The sequence below is a fragment of the Vicugna pacos genome, chromosome 1 (assembly GCF_048564905.1).
Source record: "Vicugna pacos chromosome 1, VicPac4, whole genome shotgun sequence".
NCBI classification, from domain to species: domain Eukaryota; kingdom Metazoa; phylum Chordata; class Mammalia; order Artiodactyla; family Camelidae; genus Vicugna; species Vicugna pacos.
The window spans coordinates 123,972,164-123,993,048 of record NC_132987.1 but is presented as its reverse complement, the minus strand read 5'-3'; the positions used below and the strand labels follow the sequence as shown (position 1 = coordinate 123,993,048).

At 52.3% G+C, this 20,885-nt stretch overlaps 1 protein-coding gene across 6 annotated transcripts in view; it reads right to left on the bottom strand.

Annotated features, from left to right (window-relative positions):
- The window catches only part of PCBP3 (poly(rC) binding protein 3), a 193,883-nt gene that overhangs the window by 72,909 nt on the left and 100,089 nt on the right, over positions 1-20,885 (bottom strand). Inside the window, exon 1 of one of the 6 annotated variants that reach the window (XM_072970493.1) lies at positions 3,800-3,816. The exons of the other annotated variants lie outside the window; for them this stretch is intronic. The gene's annotated coding sequence lies outside the window, so the exon portion shown is untranslated. Of the gene's footprint in view, positions 1-3,799; positions 3,817-20,885 lie in introns of those variants that run through there. 6 annotated transcript variants of the gene reach the window in all.

Here is a 20,885-nt window from a genome sequence, read left to right as displayed (position 1 = left end):
GGGCCCACCCGAGCCCCTCCGTCTGTGCTGCCAGCCCTCTGGCCTCCCTGCTGGCCCGCGCTCAGTGCTGCTTCGACCACACTCGGAAACTCCCTCTGGCCGTGCACCCTGAGTCCAGAGGACTGCGTAGGACCTGGGCCAGTTCACCCTCTGTGGAAAGCAAGCTGGTGACGGGCCGCGGAGACCAAGGCGCTCCCAGCCTCCCAGGCTCCCAACCCCGACGTCCCCTCGAGAGGCTGCCGGCCTCATCTCGCTGGAGCTTTTAAGTTACACGCTGAGGCACTTATTTTGTTTTAATTAAAACCCCAGTGTGGGAACAGTGCTGAGGAACGAAAGCAGACAGCCCGGCTCCAGCCCCGCGGCCCCAGCAGCCCCGCCACCGCCTGCCGGGCTCGTCCAGGACCCCCACCCCGGCCCCTCACGTCACCGCCTCCCAAAGTCTCACGGGGCACCTGTCGGTGCTTTCCACTTTTACTCATTTATTCAACAGCCTTCCTTGTGACGTGACGCGCACCCCGAGGGAAGCTGCAGGGGCGCTACGAGGCACTCACGGCCTTCCCGCCCGCCAGCGGGTCCCCTTTGGGCCTGACTCCGTCCTGCACGTGCCCACTGTCCCTGCCGGTCCACACCATCTGAGCGAGGTCAGCAGATGCACTCCTCGACCCCCAGTACTTCAGAGTGGGCTTTCCAAAAGCAAGGACACCTGGTAGACAAAGTACACTGATCGAAACCAGAGCACTTCGCACCTAACTCCCTGGCCACCCACTCACCAGCCCCGCCACAGACAGACCCGAACTGCGTGAGCCCTCGAAGTCTACCTTCATAAAAGTGGCAGCAGAGGGCGCTCTAGAGCCGTGAAATTAGGAATGCTACTGGAAGTAACACCTCCCTTCTACGAAGGTCAGGAAAACGAATTTCACGTGAAGCCAAATCCACACAAGGCAAAAGAAAGCAAGAAACAAAGTAACACCCTTACCGACAACAAGCACACACCCGGCACCGCAGAGCCAGGCTGACACAATGGAAAGACTCTCATCCAGTATCTTTAAACTGATTAAAGGCATTAAGATAATGATGCAAGAGATGAAACATATAAATCAGAATCAGAGAACTCAAAAATTAAGTCACATAGCTCAGGAAAGAATAGGGAATGAAAGAAAAATATGCCAAAAAAATCAAGATGAAGTTAGAAGACACAACAAGACTGAAGAAACACAAGGGGAAATGGATGAAAGTGAACCTTGTGGAAAGTCAGAAAGAAAATAAAGCACCGAGAGAGACTCAGGAAGGGCGAGGCACAGGGAGGACGCGCCAAGACCAGACACACAGGCACGAGCGAGCGGAGACAAGGCGGGAGGCGGGGCCTGGCACCTCTCCCAACCGCAGCTCCGCAGAACTCCGCTGAGCCGACAAGCGTGTTTAGTGCTGAACGCGCTGCTGGGTTCAGTCTGCCAGCGTGCGGTTTAGGGTTCGCACCTCTGTCCCCAGAAGGCAAAGTTACTTGTAGGCTATTTTAATAGTACCTGCATGATTTTTACATCATCATGCTGCTGACCTCATAAAATGATTGGGGAACTCTGGCTTCTTTCTGTTCCCTAAAACAGTCTGCCTACCTTAAAAACTATATTTTCTTTGGGATGTGCTGGAAGGTGCCGGTAGAGAAGCAGCCACCATGGCAGGGGAGTGCAGACCCCCGAGCCCCGTCTCAGCCCTTTCCATGTTGATCCAGACTTTCCACGTCACGTCGAGGCAATTCTGTCAATTTCCATTTGTCTAGCAGATTATTCATCTCCCCCAGATTTCCCACTTCCTTTGCATGGGGCTGCAAACAGTCCCACATCTGTAGCTCCAGCTACTTCTGTTACCCGAGTTCTACCATTTCGCCTTTCCCTCCTTGAGCAAAGTTGTTTGAGTATTTTACAGTCCTTTGCCAGAAATTATTGCACCGACACCAAGTTTTTGTGTTCTGCTGTGTTCATCTCTGCCGTCACCTTCATTCATTTTTCATACTGTGTCTTGAACCATTTTGTAAATCTTTCTCTATAGGGTTGCTCCACTTATTTTAAGTGTTTCCGGTTTTCCAGCATTTTCCCGAGAGTTGTTTGACGGCCTCGCCCATGTTTTGATGTGCCATGTTACCTCATTTTCATTATTTTTTATACAGTTTATTCTTTTTATGTAAAAGCATCTCCAAATCTCCAGGGATAAGTCTGGGTTATTTCGGTTACATCTTGTGGTTGACTTCCATCTTTATTGTACTTAATGACTTCTACCGTTGAAAAATTAGATTTTCTTTAAAATCAAACACATGGTAAATATATCTGAGTGATCCTGGTGCATTTGAAAAAAAGAAAGGAAGGAGGGAAGGAAAGAAGGAAAGTAGGAGAGCACATTCTGCACCTGTCACAGAGTTTGTTAAGAATGCTACTCAGATTCTTCACAAGCAAGAGAATTCAGTCGTCCTGATTTTTCACTTAAAGTTTCCCATTAGGATGCTGGGTCTCCCTGTTTCCTGCCCGTAGAAGCTTTTCCTTCCTGTGTAACTCAACGTGGAAGTCCACAAATGTCATGTCTTCTCAGAGGCACGTGACCTACAAAACGAAGTGCCTTTGTCCCATTTAGTGCTTTTTATCTTTTCCTTGAAAACAACGCTGCGAGGCTGCTGCCCTGTGGTTCGCGTTTCCTTAGTGTCCTTCCCATTAATGCGTTTTCTGTTTCTGTGTCATTCTGAAGACAATCGAGTTTTGCCTCTTTATAGAGAAATTTCACGTACATTTGAACTAATCCCTACATGATGTGATGTCTTGCTTTACACATTTTCTTTGATTTCTAATTTTTTCCTTCTATTGTACCCTTTGATGACTTAATCAGACTTTCTTTGTTCCAGAGTTTTTCCTCTACAAGATCTGAGGCTGTGCAATCTGTGCCTGTGACTGGTGGCTCCTTGTAAACGGTTAATGTGTTTAAATGCACATTTATGCACTACGGGCTCAAGCGGCACCTACATATCCCCCAGAAGAAGGAGCTGTCGTTCTCCCCCTCATCACTATGTCAATCGTATACATAAGATGTTTTCAACTGTTACTTTAATTTGCACACCGAACGCAGCAGCAATTAATCAGAGCCAGCGACACGCTCTACCGGTGCTTCCCGCTGTCATCAGTGGACCTAGACACGCCCTCCTGTGCCGATGGCTCTGTCTTCATTTCGCCGGAGTCTTCGGGGTGAGTCCTCTATTGTCTGAAAGCACCTGGCCTTTGCCCTTGGATTTGAATTCTGGCTGTGTCTCAAATTCCACGTTGGAATCATTTCCCCCCAAGCACTTGGAAGATACTGGTTCAGGTAATTCTAAAATACGCATTTGTCAGGAGAAATTTGTTATCAGCTGACATCCAGACCCCTGTCCCTCCTGCTGACCACTTCACGGGTTCTCTCGGGTGCTTCCCAGCGTGGTCCCGGCCGTCGTGGTTTCTCACCCCCCTTGCTCAACCTTCAACCCCCAACACGCTCTGCGCTCTGAGAAGGTCCCTCCAGGGTGTGCACTGTCCCTCCAGCCCCTCTGCTCTGCGCTCTGAGAAGGTCCCTCCAGGGTGTGCACTGTCCCTCCAGCCCCTCTGCTCTGCGCTCTGAGAAGGTCCCTCCAGGGTGTGCACTGTCCCTCCAGCCCCTCTGCTCTTTGCTCTGAGAAGGTCCCTCCAGGGTGTGCACTGTCCCTCCAGCCCCTCTGCTCTGCTTCTCAGACCCCCCAACAGACAATGGTGCTCTTCAAACTTGCTTTGGTCTCACCCTTTTCTCTTACCCGCCCCACTTCTCTGTCCCTGAGACCTGCGTTCTGGAACAGCTCAGGGCCCCGTAGGCCTGCATTCTAGAATAATCCTTGGTTCATTTGTTCAATCAGATTCCGTCTTCATTTCTGGCTGTTCTGCAGTTTAAGCCACCCTGATTGCTTCGTTCTGGTCACTTTTCCCCACAGCCCTTGGTTGCTGCTTTTGAAGACGCAGTGTCCTCTGTTGGGCCTGCTCCTCCCTCGCGGTGCTAACCCTGTGGTTGCACTCGGCACCTCTCCCTCCTGCTGTTCGGTTCTCCTCGAGTGCAGCTCTTGGCTCCACCCCCACTTCTGCTTTTGAGAACCCTGGCTTGCTTGCCGGGGATCCTGGCTCTGAGCTGAGTGTCCGAATTCTCACACGTATCCACAGAAGCCTGCCTTGTGTGTCTTCTGCAGTACTGCAACTCCATAAGCATTATGTGAGTCTCTCTCTTAACATTAACCAAAGGCCTGGTCCTCTGACCGCAGTCACTCCCGTCTCCTCGGACGTCGTGAATGTCCACCATGGCTGCTTTCTTAAAGCTTCCGTCTTTGGGGACCTTCCGGTACAGGTGACAGCAGATGAGTGTTCTCAGGTAACCACCCTGTCCGATCTGCAGGAGGCTGGTTTGTGGACGGACCTGACGGTCTTTCTCTCCCCCATGTAGGGTCTCCTCCATAGCCAGCTGACGGACAGAAACCTCCTCCTTAAGCTCTGGCTGATAAATCAGTCTCTACAGCCAGGGCCTGGGGCCCACGCGCGGCCTCCGCTGGCTCCCAGCCCGGCCGGGAGAGGCCCCCGCAGAGGCGCAGGCCCCAGGGCTTGGGGACACCTTGCCTGAGGGGAGGAGGGCATGGCTCTGCAGCAGACGGCCGGAAACCCTCACCTCCTGCTCCCAGGAGCAGAACCTAACCACGCAGCCACTCTGTATTTATTTAAGACTTACCCTGCAATTTCCCTGTTGTCTGTAATTACCCTGTGTCACCACATAACACTTGCCCTAGTTAAACGGGTGGCAGTTACCATGGAAACCAAGTATTGTTCTTTAACTTGAAAAGGCAGTTGTATTTTTAAATATTTTCTAAGTTGTATTCTGCTTTGATAGAGATTCGCTCACAGCTGCTCCCACCTTGAAGAGAGTGTCATCAGCCCTGCCGTCTGCCGTGTCCCCGGCCACGGTCCCTCCTCCAGGAAGCCTGCCAGTCCCCGCTCCTCTTCAGAGTCACCATCACCGCCCTCTCCACTGTGCTCTGCTCCCTCTGTCCTCACTTGCTGCCTCGGCCGTGCTCGGAAAAGCCACAGCCCTTCGACTGCACACCTCTCCCAGGGAGCTGCACAGCACGAGGGCCACACAAGCCGCTTCCACTCCCCCACAGACAGCGAGCAGGCCACACGACACCAGCCCTCACGCTGCTCTTCCCAGCTCAGCCAGGCTCCCGGTCTCCCAAATATTCCTGCACAAATCTTACAAGCTATGAGAAGTTCAACTCTAAGTTAAACCATATGAAATTATCTTTGACCATGTGTCAAAAACGGCTGAACACAGTTTATGAGGACAACATACATTTCACATCGACTTCTGTCTTCAAACTCCTGGTCCCCACCCACAGCCTCCTGGGACAACCCACCGTCTCAGCTCGTCCACCCCAAGGCCAACCAGTCGCCTGCCTCCCAACACAGAAACCAGGGCTGTTTCCGCTCATCAGTAACCCGCCCCCCGCGACCCCCAGCCCTTCCCCTCAGACCCTCCTCCCTCTGAGGCTCACTTGTCAAAGCCCCGGCTTCACTGCCCCTGCCTGGCCCCTGCTCCCTCTCCCACATACACCCACCACCGATGACCCACAGGAAGCCCAGCTCTCCCCCTCCCATGACAGTGAGATGGAGTCAGCCTGCCCACAAGGCTGTCCTCCAGCTCAGACCCCACCACGACATGCATTCCTGCCGGCCCGTCCCTGCTTCTCTCCTCTCACTGTCGCCCCCTTGGTGGCACCCGTGCTCCCTGCGTGAAACTGGCACAAGTCCACACGTCCAGTGGGCCCTCTCTCCCGGGCCCCAGTCCCACCTGTCCAGCTGTGTCCTCTACAGCTGCCCGCATGTCCCTGTGTCTCACCTTTACGTGTCCAAGGCCAGCCACTCCGACCCCAACTCGAGCGCTGGGGACATGCTGTCCTCCCCGCCCCTCAGCCTGGACTCCCGTCCGTAGCCCTCCCAGCCCGCTCCACCATGTACACATTCACGTACACACGCAGATGCACGAACAGGCACACGCACACACATGCACACACGCACCCCCTCGCTCCTGCTCTGCCCTCCCCTCTCTGAGCCCATCACCTGCGGACTCAGCGCGCCGTCTACCTCTGATGTGTCTCTGGGGACAGAGCCTGTCCCTGTGTTGCTGGTGGATCTGACCCAGCCCAGAACCAGACCTGGCGCAGAGCACAGTTTGGTCTGTCTGCTAAGGGACTCTGTCGACTCTGGGATAGCGACCCTTCTGGCCTTATTAAACGTCATTCCTAAAGTCAGTTCTGATCCTGAAGCTGCTCATCGCCTCTGCTACGTTTCTAACGTGAAGAGACGCGCCCACGGCCAGAAAAAGAGTTAATTTTCTGCGTGGACGAAGAGTGACAGTCGCCACACTCCAGACTGTTCTGCTGCAAGAAGGCCGTTCCTTCTCCTCCCACTAAAAATCAACCTGTTAGAGGAAACGAGCAGACAAGAAGCGGGTCTGCATCTGAGCGGCAGAGGACAGCAGCAGGTGGCGGCTCGGCCCTGTTGGGGGCCTTCTCCACGCACCCGGCGGCTGAGCGAAGTTAATGGGAGTCGGGGTGCAATTCAGGGTTAGGAACCTTCAAAGAAGTGTTCAAGCAGAGGGACAACCAGAAGTGAGGACTGGCCCGAGTCGGGTGGGAGCAGGGAGGGTGGAGCTCCAGGCTGAGGTGGGGCAACTGACAGGCACTGAGGTTGGGCGCAGGCAGGGCACAGGTGGCAAGGCAGGCCGGGAGAGGCAGGGGCACAGGTGAGTCACTGTCGGAACAGGATGGGGCCGGGCGGGGAGATCACCAGCAGGGGTGGACGAGAGTACCTGGGACTGTCTCCTTCTCCCGGCCTGGGGACGCCTGTACTGCCAGCCCACCTGCTTCCCCCGAGGGTGAGGACGCTGGCCATCTACCAAAAAGCAAGGGAAAAGCGTCACGTTACCCGATGAACTCAGCACCACGAGGTCTCTCTCACTCGTGGGGTCCACAGAGCACCCTGTACACTGGAAACTCGGTTTGCATCCGTCAGCAATTGCTATCACAGAAATACATGCCACGTCATGTTTCAGGTTTCAGTTACTAAGTAATACGTAATATCAGCATGCGATGAGCTTGATCTGGCAATGTGTGTAGGTCTGTAACCAAACAGGACCCTGTGAGGCCTTCCCAGGACAGACCCTCCCTCATGTCCTCTGCCCACCTCTTGTCTGTAGAAAACCTTTAGTCTCCGAGGATTTCCTGAGCATCAAAGAATACACTTAATCAGAGAAGTGAGAAAATGCAGAAAGGAAAACCATCAAGCAAGACAAGATACCAAGAGTTTAACCATCAGACAAAGTCAAGGACTTCAGTTCCTCCTCCAGGGCTAGAGAGAATATTCTGAGCCATGACCTCCTTCGGGCTGTTTTGCAGCTACTGAAGCCCCTGCCAGGTGGAGGAAGCTGACTGCACGCTGCCCCCCGGCACGCAGACCCCAGACCAGCTGGACCCAGAAGGGGGATGATGCTGACTCCTGAGGACCTCACCACCCGCCAGTCAGAAGGATGTCCACGAGCTGATCATGCACCATAGCCGCCCCACCCCACCCCCACCCTGTCTTTAAAAACCTCCCCCTGAAAGCCTTCGGGAGTTCGGGCCTTTTGAGCACTAGCTGCCCATTCTCCTCGCTGGGCGCCTGCAGTAAACACTGTGCTTTCCTCCACCACCACCTGGGATCGGTAGGTTGGCTTCACTGCACGGGGGCAAGTGGACCCGAGTTTGGCTCCATAGCAAATTCTTTTATTAACAGTAATTATTAAAACTCTTCTTGGTCTTAGGCGGTTTTCATAACTCTTCAAAAGTACAGAGGGATAAATTAGGGATTGGGGATTAACAGACACACACAACTATCGGCAAAATAGATAAACAAGGACCTACTCTAGAGCACAGGGAGCTATATTCAATTTCCTGTCATAACACGTAATGGAAAAGAAAAAGTATCTATGTGTGTGTATGTATAACTGAATCCCTTTGCTGTACACCCGAAACTGACATTGTAAATCAACTACACTTCAGTAAAAACTTTTTTAAAACTATACTTAGGTATAACGAGTAAAAACTTAAGCAAACGGTGAAAAATAAGGCTCTCTCATACTCTTTCTGAGCCCACGGTTACTGTCAGCAGCCCCCGAGGCCCACCACGGAGGTTCTGTTGCATGAGGAAGGAAAACGTGGTCTCGGTCCGCAGCAGGTGTGGCCTTCTCTCCCATCAATACACCTGAGAACTCTGAGTGAATCTCTGTTTGAAGCCGCTCGAACTCACACTCAGAGGCACCTCGGCAGACGATGGGCAACACTGAACACCTTCAATCTCAGAGAAATTAACCAAACTCTTCCCCACACAGCGCTCTGCAAACTCCACCCCCTCAGATTCACAGGGCTCTCTCTCCGGCCACTGCCTGCACAATTCCCTCTCGGATGCTCTGACCTCTGACAAACTGAGAGACGGAAATGTCACCCCATCAGCTTCACTGTTTGAGGCTTTAAAACTGCGAACATCATCGGCTGAGCTCTTCTCTTCTTTATGTCTCCTGACCATCTGTCCTTTGTGGGGGGGGCGGGGAGGCCTGCTCGCAGCCTCTGTCCCCAGAGCAGAACGGGTGATGACTCACCGCGGATGACTCAGGAGGGACCACATTTACACCCCACCGCCCATAGCGAGTCCCTGTCTAGCTATTTCTGGCTCTTCTGCTGTTAGTCTCTGAGCAATGTTCCCAAATTCCTCCGCATTGAGGAGCAGGAAGCGTGCTGCTGGCAGCCCTCTGCCCCTCGGGGTGCTCACCCTCTGCCCCCAGCTGCTGTGAGTCCCGCTGCTGCCCCTGGAAAGTCTGCAACACGGGAGTCCTGCTCTCCATGCCCCCTGAGCACTGTGCATGAGGGTCCCCGCCAGCCTCTCTCTGACCCGCCACCCTCACCCTGTGGCACTCCAGGCGCTCGCTCCACTTCAAGGAGCTCTTCCACCGACGGCCCGTAAGCATCATCTTCCCCGGGTCCTCACATTTGAAAGTGGACTATTGAGAAATTTCTTTCTTTCCTAAAGCTTTTGTGCACTTTGCTACCCTTTTATCTAGCATGAAAATTGCTGTGGAGACATCTGGGGCCAGCCTGACAGCTCTCCCTTACAAATGTCGACATACACAGAAAGATGGGTGAAAGGAGAAAAGCACTTCACAAAAGAAGAGGTCCGAACGGCCAGTCAGCACATGAAGAGGTACCCAGTCTCACAGTAATCAGAGATGCAAATTAAAACCAAAAATAGGTGTAAATAAACACGTGCTCCCACACTGCCTAAAATAAAACAGTCTGGCAACACCCTGCCAAGTGCTGGCAAGGATAAGGAGCAAGGAAACCTTTAAACACCTTCCAGTCACTCAGGCCAAAAGACTTGTCCACAAGCCCATCTTCTTATTTCTGAAAGTGAGCCATTAAGAAACAGTCTACAGAATCATAAACTCAGAGAATTTTAAAACTGGAAGAGATCTTTGAGCATGCATCAGTTAATCTGAACTTCTTATTTGGAGGTGCGAAGACAGAGGTCCAGAGAGAATAAAATCACCTATTCAAGGTTATTCGTATTTATATTCTTTTTTTTAGATTCCACGTATGAGCGATCTCATATGGTATTTTTCTTTCTCTTTCTGGCTTACTTCACTTAGAATGACGTTCTCCAGGGACAACCATGTTGCTGCAAATGGCGTAATGTCATTTTTATGGCTGAATAGTATTCCATTGTATAAATACACCACAGCTTCTTTATCCAGTCATCTGTTGATGGACATTTAGGCTGTTTCCATGTCTTGGCTATTGTAAATAGTGCTGCTATGACCATTGGAGTGCAAGTGTCTTTTTGAAGTTGGGTTCCTTCTGGATACATGCCCAGGAGCGGGATTCCTGGGTCATATGGTAGGTCTATTCCTAGTCTTCTGAGGAATCTCCATACTGTTTTCCACAGTGACTGCACCAAACTGCATTCCCACTGGTCTGACTACTTTTACTTAGCATAATTCTTTTGCCAGTCCCAATGTCACTGTGTGATCATATACCAGTGTCACTGCGTATTCATTCATTGATGGATGGACGTTTCCAGTATTTTATTATTTTAGCTATTAAAGACAAATTTCTGCAATGTTCCTGTTCAGAGCTTTGTATGGACACATGCTTTCATCACTCCTGGGTAGACACTTAATAGTGGAATGGCTAGTGGACGTATATTGAATTAGCTTTTTGGCTTAATTGCCAAAATGCTTTCCAAAGTAAATGTGCTATCTTACATTCTCACAAGCAGTATGAGATGTTCTCCAACTTTGCCAATGCCCAGCATGCGGGGTCATACCAGGTGGTAGCTCACCGTGGACTGAATTTGCATATGCTAATGAGCAACGATGCTGGACTTCTGTTCATGTACTTATCTGCCATCCACATATTTTCTTTGGCGAAGTGGACTTTTGGTCACTTGTAATCAGATTTTTTTTTCCCTCAGTATTACATTCTAGGAGTCTCTTACACTTTCCAGATACGTGAGATTTGCAAATGTTTTCTCGCAGTCTGTGACTTGTCTTTCCATTCTCTTAACAATGTCTTTTGGAGAGCAGAAAATTTTGAAAATGTTTCACTTAATTCCAAGTTAGGAACTTGTTTATGGAAACGCTTTTAATGTTATAACTAAGAAAACTTTGCCTAATGCAAGGTCACAAAAAATATCTCCCGTATTGTCCTTGACATTTCATAGAGTTGAATTTTAGACTTCTGATCTACTTTAATTTTTATACATGATGGGAGATATGAATCAAAGGTCTTTTTTCTTGCATCTGAATGTATAATTATTCCAGCATCATGTTTTCAAAAAAACTAGCCCTTTTCCCACTAAGTTGTGCCTTAGCACTGTTGTTGAAAACTAACTGACCACCCCTGTGTAAGTCTATTTCTGAACTCTCTGTTCCAATCCACTGATCTGCTTGTCTGTCTTAACACCAATACCACATTGTCTTAATTACTGTAGCTTATAATAAACCATGAAACCAAGTAATAAGTCGTCAAATTTCTACCAAAACACCCAGTTGGAATTCTGCTTGAGAGTCCACTGAATCCATGGACCAACTTGTGGAGATCTAACATCTTAACCAGACTGAGTCTTCAGAACCACGAGCGGCGGTGTATCTCTCCACCCAACAATTCCTTTCAGCAATGTTTTGCTATTGAAAATAGCATTTTTTCCATTTCTAATCATTGGTTGACAGAATAGAGAAATACAGCTGATTTTCATACCCTGTATCCTGTCACCTCACTGAGCTCAGTTCTTCCTGAAGCCCCTTTTCGATGCTGTAGGGTGTCTTACACAGACAGACACGCTGGCTGAGAGTACAGATCGTTTTACTTCTTTCCACTTTCAACGCCTTTTATTTCTCAGTGAACTTGCTAGAACCTCTGGAAAGAGTTTAGCAGGAGAGGTGAGAGCACGTGTCCTTGCTGCACTCTTGCCTGTGGGGATGCCCAGGGTCTCGCCTTGACGACCACAGTGCCAGCTCTGGCTCTGTCACAGATGTCCTTCATTGGAAGCGTCCCTGCTACTAGTGTCCTGAAAGGTTTTATCCAGAATGGGTGCTGAATGTTATGAAACACTTGTACCGCATATACTGAGAGGACACTGTTTTTTGCTTTTACTCTGTTAATATGATGAGTTATGTCAATTACTTTTAGAACACAAAAGGTACTCTGAATTTCTGGAATAAACCTCAATTACTTTTACAATACACTGCATTCAATTTGCTGAAATTTTGTCCATGTATGTTCATGAGGAATTTTTGCCTCCAATTTTGCCTCCAGCCTCTCTTCTAATGCCTTTGCCTGGTTTTGTAATAGACAAGAACAAATCTGACTCCATATGAGATCTGTTCCTTGGGCTTTAACCGTGTGTCCTGTTTTCTAGGCTTAGTCTTGCTAGCTCTGCACTCACATAAAGATAACAAGTTTCAGAATAGAGAATAACATTTGTTTTGTTGGAGGTTTTGCAGGAGCACCATGACCTGACCCACATGGACGGCTGCAAGAACAAAGAACTCCTACACCAAGAAGTCTGCAACAACCAACCACACCCGCTCCTCCGTTTCTGTATAAAAGGAGCCTGTATTCTGACATGGGGAGGATGGTTCTCCAAGGCATTAGTCTGCCATCCTCTCAGTCTGCCGGCTTTCCAAATAAAGTCGCCGCTCCTTGCCCCAACAACTTGTCTCCCGATTTATTGGTCTGTCATGCGGTGAGCAGAACGAGTTTGGACTTGGTAACAGTTTAACGATCAGCGCAATACTGGACTCAGAATGATTTAGGATCATTCTGATGATCATAGAAGGAATCGGAATGATCCTTCTATTCCCTCCTTTTCGATCTTCTGGAAGAGAAAGCACACTTAGCACTATTTCTTCCTTAAATATTTGATAAAAATGCACTAGTAAAGCCGTTTGGGCTTGGGGCTTTTCCTGGGCAGAGATTTACAATAAAAATTTAATTTTTAAATACATATAGGAGAATTAGGGTAAATAGCCTCTACTTGAGTTAGCTTTGGTATTGTCTTTCAAAACCTGTGTACATTTTATCTAAGTGATTTAATGTGTTGGCATAGAGTTGACCACGGTATATCCACTTTTTCCTACGTCTGGCCAGAGGTTAAGTTGATTTTCACAAAGAACCACCATTTGCTTTCACTGATTTTCTCTATTGTTGTTTCTGGCTTATGCTCCATTAATTTCTGTTTTGATTCTTACTATTTCCCTTATTCGGCTTACTTTAATTTGATGTTCTTCTGGTTCTTTAAGGGGGAATCTCAAGACGCTAACTTGAGACTATTCATTACTGGTCAGTCTTCAGTACTTGAAGTTTCCTTTAAGCGCTGCTTTAGCTGCTCCCCAAATATCGGGATATGTTGTGTCCTCATCCCCAGGCACTCATTTCTCTGGGGGTCTCTTCTTGACACAGGGGTTGTTTAGAAGTGTGCTGTCTAACATGCAGGTATTTGAGCATTTCCAGACCCCATCCTATTCCTGATTTCTCAAGTGCTTCCGCCGCGGTCGGAGAGCACACGTGGTGTGATCTGAAGTCACTCGGACGTATGTCACAGCTCAGACCGGCTCCGCCACAGATGTTCTGCGCGCACTTCAGCTGCGAGCCTGCTGGTAATTAAACCCTCTTCCCAACGACGCCACCCCCATCGCTCCATCTCCTGCACAGCTGGTCCCAGATAAGAAGCTTAGAGGGAGAGGGAGTGTTTTTAACTCCCAGGGGTTCACCTCTATGAGGTGAAGTTAGCAGAGGACCCCTGCTCTGTCTTCAGCAGCAACTTCTGGGAAAACAGAGATGAGGAAGCACAAGGTTTTCAGGGCATGGGTGATGGGTGTCAGACAAAAGCAGAAATTCACTGGGAAAACTGTGTATCCCAAAGGAATGTAAGGGAAAATATGATCTTTTCCATATCTAGAAAAAATAAGAAAATCAGGTCATTTTGGCCTAGAGGAAGGCTTGGTTGCTCCAATATCTAGGGTTTGCATCTGTCTTGATTTAGCTAATATTTGGAAACTAATGCAGATCTTAAAAAAAAAAAAAAACCATTCCTTAAACAAAAGTGTCCAAGCCTGCTATGAAGCCAAGGGAAGGGTAGGATGGGGATTCGGGGGCAACCTGCCCAGGTCTCCGGTCTGGTGACATGAATATAGCTGAATCTGCCATCTAAAATATATCTCCTGTGATTCCAGGACCTCGGAACTGAATGCAATCTGGAGCGTCCCCTGGGCCCCCCGACACTTGGCCATGTTCCTATATCATTTCTGGTGGGGGGCCATCCACCCGGCCCCTGGGGCCCAGCTGACAGAGCCTCTCAGGATCTGTTGCTGAGATCCCCACAGAGCTTTCCCTCCTGAGCCCACCCTGGAACCCTCAGCCCCCACCCCGGGTTCTGGGGATGCCACATGCAGCCCCAGAGACACATTGTGACACAGCTCCCCAATCTCAGGCCTGCCCCCCCACCCTCCGTGCCACTCTCTCCAGGGTCAGGGCCACAAGCTCGGGGCTCGTGGACAAGAAGGCGTCATGGGACCTGGTGAGGCGGCCTCTCCCGGCAGCAGCAGGGCAGGGGTGCTGCACCACAGTGCTGTTCTCACAGCCTCACTGCCCAGTGACACTGCACCACCCCGGCTTGGGACAACACGCGGCTCAGGACGTGCGCACACCTGTCGCGCTCCCGCCACCCACCAGCCTCCACGGTGAGTCACAGGCAGCCCAGCTCTCGGCGTCTTTAGTGAACACCCGCCCCGCCGCGTGCTTCAAATAAAAGTCAGTGAGGTCACTGAACACGTCACCTGGGGGACCCTGTGTGGAATGACTGGTTAGCCCGTCCACCTGGCCTCAAACGGGATCATCCGCTGAGCATGAACATGGGAAAAGTGTGATGTTACAAAAGCCAAAGCATGGTTCCAGACAATGAGAGCAGCGATGCAAAGCCCAGCTGAACATGAGGGGGGACTGGGTCCGGGGGAGGCTGTGGCCGGCCACACCGTTCACTCCCACTCCCAGATTCCTAATGAGACCAGCAAAGAAATCAGGACAACAAACACTCAGGACCACACCCGTGGAGGCCCTTCGGCCAGCTCTCAGGTGACAGCATGGGGGCTGGAGTTCTGAGGCCCCTCTGAAGTCCTTCCGGAAACAGTGTGGGCATGGGGGCCAGGGGGAGGAGACACTGGCCTCAGAGAAATGTGGGGCCACGGAGCCTCCCCCGACAGCCTATGGACTGCTGGCTCCCAAATTCATGTGAGGCCTAGCCGACGGGACTGTCACCCAGCTCAAAGTCCAAGGACCTAAGAGAGGACCCAGGCGACAGAGGAAGGGCTTGCAGAACATGTCCACACACTCTGGGGCGCAGGTAAGGCAGGACTGACTGACGTCCCCTTCAGGGACAAGCAAACAGAGACACAGAAGGCATGGAAAACATTCTGCCATGCAAAGAAAACACAAAGGCCCAGCAGGAGGGAGAGGATGAACACATGCTCAGAGTCGTGTGGAAAAGGAAACACAAGGGGTTTCAGTCAGCAGCCCGCCATGTGCTTTCAGAGAGAACGAACACAAAACTGATGGAACAAGAGATTTAAGGAGCTCACGGCGGCCTTCTAAAAGCAAGGACAGCGAGAGCACTGAGAAGCAACGTTCTGACAGAACTTCAGGTGCTTTAGATGAGGTCTGGGCAACCTGCACGAGAGTGTCGGGCGCTGGGGCCTGAAGGAGACCCTGCAGCCGGGGGCGGGGCGGGCAGCGCCAGGCCCACCTGCACGCCCCTCGGGCACTAGAGTGTTCCAGCATTTTCAGAAGCTGCTGAAATCATCCAAATGCCAGTTCCCTCTCTGGTGATGCAGATACAACAGTCGCCCCGGCAGGAGGTTACAGGATTCGAGTGACCAGCCCACAGGGAGCGAGGGCTCCCTGGAGGGCTCCCAGCCAGCCCTGCACACGGGGAGCAGGCGCTCCAGGCACAGGTGTGAGAGGGCCGGTCCCCACCCGAGGAGCAGGTGGAACACCTCCCCACTGGATTTAAATCTCAGACTAAAGGCAGGAGAGCCCCGGGGGAGAGCATCTCACAGGCCCGGGACCCACAGGGCCCCAAGAAGGAGGGTGGAGACCGCAGGCCCGCAGGACCTCACCCAGAGCCGGGTGCCGCTGCGGCCCCTCTGCCGGAACAGCCCGCAACATCTGCCCCCTGCGGGTTTGCGCTCACGGGCCAGGGCGCAGCGGTGGCCCCAGACGTCTGTCTACACCGGCAGGAAGAGGGTCCACGTCTGGCTCAGGGCCTCCGGGTGCACTGCCACCGGCTCCTGTCCGCCGGGCAGGCGATGAAAGTTCCCAGGAGGTAAAACTCCCAGCTTCTCAGGCAATGTGTCCATTAAATAGGAGTGTTCTGAGCCATCTTCACTGTTTCCTTTGTGAACAAATTTAAATCTCCACAACTTAGGAAGAAAAGGCACGTTGATATATTTCACTAAATCAAGTTGAATTACCAGGAAACTATCACACAAGAAGGTGATAATGATATACCAGAAAATGTGAATAAATCTCCCTTCAAATGTACCTGCTTTGCCCCATCGGAATCCATGACTCTGCCCCACAGTCTGATGCTAAGTAACAAGAGCCCTGCTAATGACTGTCACCGCGAAACTGAACCGCCTTCAGCAACTTGTTGTAAGTAAAAGCGAAGTCAGTAACCACATTCCAAACGTGAAGGCTCCCACTGCAGAAGTCTCCATCGGGGTGAGGCGCTCTGCTGCGGAACAGGAGCGGAACGGGCCGGGGGACAGGTGAGAGCAATGGCCGGGGACAGGCCGCTGGCCGCAGGGCTCGGCCAGGGCCATGGCCCAGGGGTCTCCCCCTGAACACGGTGAGAAGGCAGTTCCACCAGCATGGGTGCAGGGAGCGGCCCGACAGACAGAAGCTGGCATGCCCTGGCAAGGACACTGGCCGTGGCTCTGGCCAGCCTGGGGAGCAGCCGGGACCAGAGAGCACAGGCACCTCCTCAGACAGTCACGCAAAACCCCAAACCCTGACGGCTCATCTGCGCTCCCTGGGGCTCCTCTCACCCTCAACCCTCGGCAGGCCCTTCCCTCCTCCCGCCCCGACAGCCCTCCTCCCCGAGCCCCTTCAGCGCCCCGTGTCACTGCTCCACTTGCGGGGGCCGGGCCGGGGACTGACCGTGTCCAGGGCAGGAGCAGGGGCCTGGCCAGGTCCTCCATACAGTGAGCCAACGCAGACCTGCCTCTGTCACCCGAGCACGTTCCTCTGGGTCCTTCGTTTACTAAAATGGGGCCAAGAGGGTGCCCTCCAGGGAGGCAGAGTGGTGAGGCTGCCGTGGAAAACGGGCTGGCAGTTCCTCCATAAAGGGACATGTAGCAACCACGTGACCCGCCAAGTCCACTCTTAGGAAATGTCCCAAAGCAGTGAAAACTGGCGTTCAAACAAAAACTGGTACAAGAGTATTCACGGCAGCACCACGCACACGCGAACGGCAGGGAAAGGCCACGTGTCCATGACAGAGAGGGGGAAGCACATCTGGTCCATCCACATGATGGGACATTCTTCACCTGCAAGGAATGAAGTTCTGGAACCCACTACAATGTGGAATAACCCCCAGAAGTGCGAAGTAAAAGAGCCAGACACAAGGTCCACAAGCTGCGGGGTCTGTTCGTATGCAACGTCTAGAACAGGCAAATGGGGCTGCAGACGCGGGGGGGCCGGGCTAGGCTGGGGGCACCTGCCTCATAAGGCCGGGGCTGTATTTTGGGGTGATGACCACGTCTGGAAACCAGACAGACATGGTGGCTGCACAACACTGTCATGTGCTCAGTGCCACTGAACTGTACATTTTTAAATGGTTATTTTTATATTATGTAAATTATGTCTCAATAAAGAAAAAGGAGAAAAATGACCACCTGAGAGCTGCTTTTAGGGTCAGAAGAGAGGACTGTGTGTGTGCACTGCATTGCATGTACAAGCGTGAATGCACGTGTGTGTGAGTGCACAGACGATAGATGACGGGTAGGCAGGTGGACGTGTGTTTACACATTTGCACACCTGCCTGACGCACAGCAGTGGGAACTCCTCTTTTTCTGGTGGATTGCGTGGCGGCCTTCCCATGTGGTTAAAAAAAAGAAGAACCAGCTCGAAACAATCCCCAAGGTCATGAGCCCTGAGGCCTGAAGGGCAGAGAGACTCTCTCTGGTTGGCAGAGCCCTGGCAACAGCCCAGCCTTCAGGGTATAAAGAGTCAGCTGCCCGTCCCTCTGGCCTTTCCGATGACCAGCAAGTGGTCTGTGACCATGGGGCCTGCACTCAGGGCAGCTCCGGTCACTCTCCCACAACGCACACACCTGAAACATGGTGTCCTGGTCACCTCGGGCAGCCGTGACTCCACCACAGACGGGGCGGCTTTGAGGACAGACACTGTCTCTCCCTGTTCTGGAGGCTGGACTTCCGGGCCCAGGGCACTGGCGTGGTGGGTCCCCAGGGAGGCCCCGTCCTCATGCTGGGGAAAGTGCTGGGTTCTCCTGCTGGTCTCATAAGGCCCCACCCTGAGGATCTCATTCAACCCTAATGACCTCTCCGAAGGCCAGTCTCCAGAGGCAGTCACACGGGAACCTGGAGGGACACCAGGCAACCTCCCGCACACAGTGCGATTTCTGAGGAGAAGAAAACTGAGTCTACGAGCCGTTAGTGACTCCAGTGGCCTGACCCTGCGCCCTGGGGGCAGCTAGAGGCCCTGCGCCTCTGCGGTGGCCTCCAACGGCGGGGGGAGGGGGCGGCTGTGTCAGGACCGCGAGGAGCAGGGAATGGGGTAAAGTCCCTTAAAGGTGCCCTTGGCATTTCCACACTTAAAAGGCAAACTAGCCTCTGCCCAACAGCGTTCCCCATGACCTGTGCCTCAGCAGAGTCTCCGCGAGGCCCCCTGCAGCGCCCAGCTGAAAACATTACTCTTGGCACAGTGACCAGACTGAACGCCGCCGAGCCTTCCCCACTCAGGACTGCGAGGGAGGAGAATCGCCTGCCCTGATTCAGGACCGACGACTTGCTTCATTTTCTCTGACCCTTAAGCATCATCCTGGTCACTCTGAAGAAGGTCAGTGTCCCCCAGGGAGTCCCCACGATGCCCGGCTGAACTGGTGTCTGGGCTGGAGGCGAGGGAGCCCCTGGTGACCAGCCCTGAAGTGAGAGTCCCTGGGGCCCTGGGATGGCAGACACCGAGAAGCCTCCCCGAGCCCAGGGCCTCTGCAGAGCCTGTGGCTGGGACACAGCTCCTCCATGCAGTTGCTGACTTGGGTTTAACCTGAGCGTTTCCCTCTGTTCATCTGTGTTGTTCTAATATTTTAAGCTGTTGTTTCTACCAACTTCATTTCAGGAACATCATTTTTCTAAAACAAAACATCTGATCACATCTGATCCCTGCTTTACACCCGCCAAGGGCTCACGCTAACCCGAGGACCTGGCTGCCGCTGCTGGAAGGGTCTGCTGGGCCTCAGCCTGGCTCCCCAGCCCTCCCCGACGGCACCCCAGCCACCCTGCAGTGGTCACCGATGTGCAGTCACCTGCCCACGGAGGCCATTGGCTCACACTGCTCGTCCACCTGGAGCACAAATGCCTGGCCGCAAGGGCAGCCACCTCCAGCTTGACAGGGTCCCACAGCAGCCCAGACCCCAGCAAGATGGGCTGGCATCAGACTTGGCCTTGAAGACAGAGGGGTAATTAAGATGGTCCCCTGAAGCGGGGAGGCATAGGGTGCTCCCAGAGGTGGCAGAACGCCCCGGGGCAAGGGCCCCTCTGGATCGGGGCGGGGTAGATGTGCCTGCATGTGCGTGCAGGCGTGTGTGTGCGAGGGACACACGTGGATTCCCACACACATTCCTGTCTCACTTTACATACAAGATACCAACACACACACCTCCAGCTGGCATCTGGAAACTTGTCTAAAGCTCTAATGCTCATCAACTCACTCAATGCACATAAAATCTGCATACTAAATATTTCCCTTAATTTTTCTTAAGAAAAGGAATCTTAGGAGCTGCCAAGGTTGCCCTGGCTGTGGGAGTAGCAGCCCCTGTATGCTCGCACCAGCCCCTGCAGAGGCACTGCCATGTCGGGAACTCTGGGCACAGGAGGGTGCCCCCAGGTCAAGGTCACTCAGGAGACATGGGGTGAAGCTGGGATTCAACCTGAGGGAACTGGTCCAAGGTCGACTGTGAATCAGATGGGAGCTACTCCGCTCACCTCGGCAGCGGTGCCTGGATAATCTCAACACTCGTCTCGACCCACAGCCTGGGCTGAGTGCCAAAACCCGGGCAGTTAAGTTTGTTTTCTACGTCTGTGAGTCTATTTCTGTTTTGTAAATAATTCCATTTGTGTCATTTTTTTAGATTCCACATAGAAGTGATATCATATGGTATTTGTCTTTCTCTGTCTGATTTACTTCACTTAGTAGAAAACAAACTTCTGGTTACCAAAGGGGAAAAGCAGGGAGGGAAAATTGGGATTTGGGATTAGCAGATACAAACTACGATATGTAAAACAGATAAACAACAAGGTCTTACTGTACAGCACAGATAACTATATTCAATAGCTTGTAATAAACTCTAATGAAGAAGAATATATATGTATGACTGGATCACTATGCTGTACACCAGAAACTAACAGCACACTGTAAATCAACTATACTTCAATTTTAAAAAAAGAAAGAACTGAATGAAGGAACAAAACAAAAACCAAAACAAAAAACCCTGCACCGGCCTGGTGGACGCAGGCACACAGCGGGGCCCACAGAGCCTTCCAGGAAGGTAGGGTCGCCCCCATGTTCCCCCCACCAAGGGTCACACTCCTTGAACTACCCAGACCCCACAGGGGCTCAGGAGAGACTGGTGGGTTCTCCTGGGAGCCCCTCCTGTGCAGACACGGCCTGGAGGGAGGGGAGGAGCCGCACTGAAGACCTACCTTATGGGCCAGGGTCTGGGCCAGCATCCGCCTGCTGCCTGGCTGCTCCCCACAGCCTGGGGGCTGGCAGGTGACCCTCAGCACGGAGAGACCAAGCAGCGCCCGCCCCCAGGGAGGCCGACCCATAGCGGTGCGGGGAGCTGGGCGGGGGGTGCGGGAGAGGCATGCGGGGCAGCACGGGCACCGCCAGCCTCACCCGCCCCTGGGAACAGGCCGGGCCCTCCAGAGCCATCTCCCCTGGACTCGGCCTGAGGCCTCTCTCCGGCTGCAAGGCAGGCCGA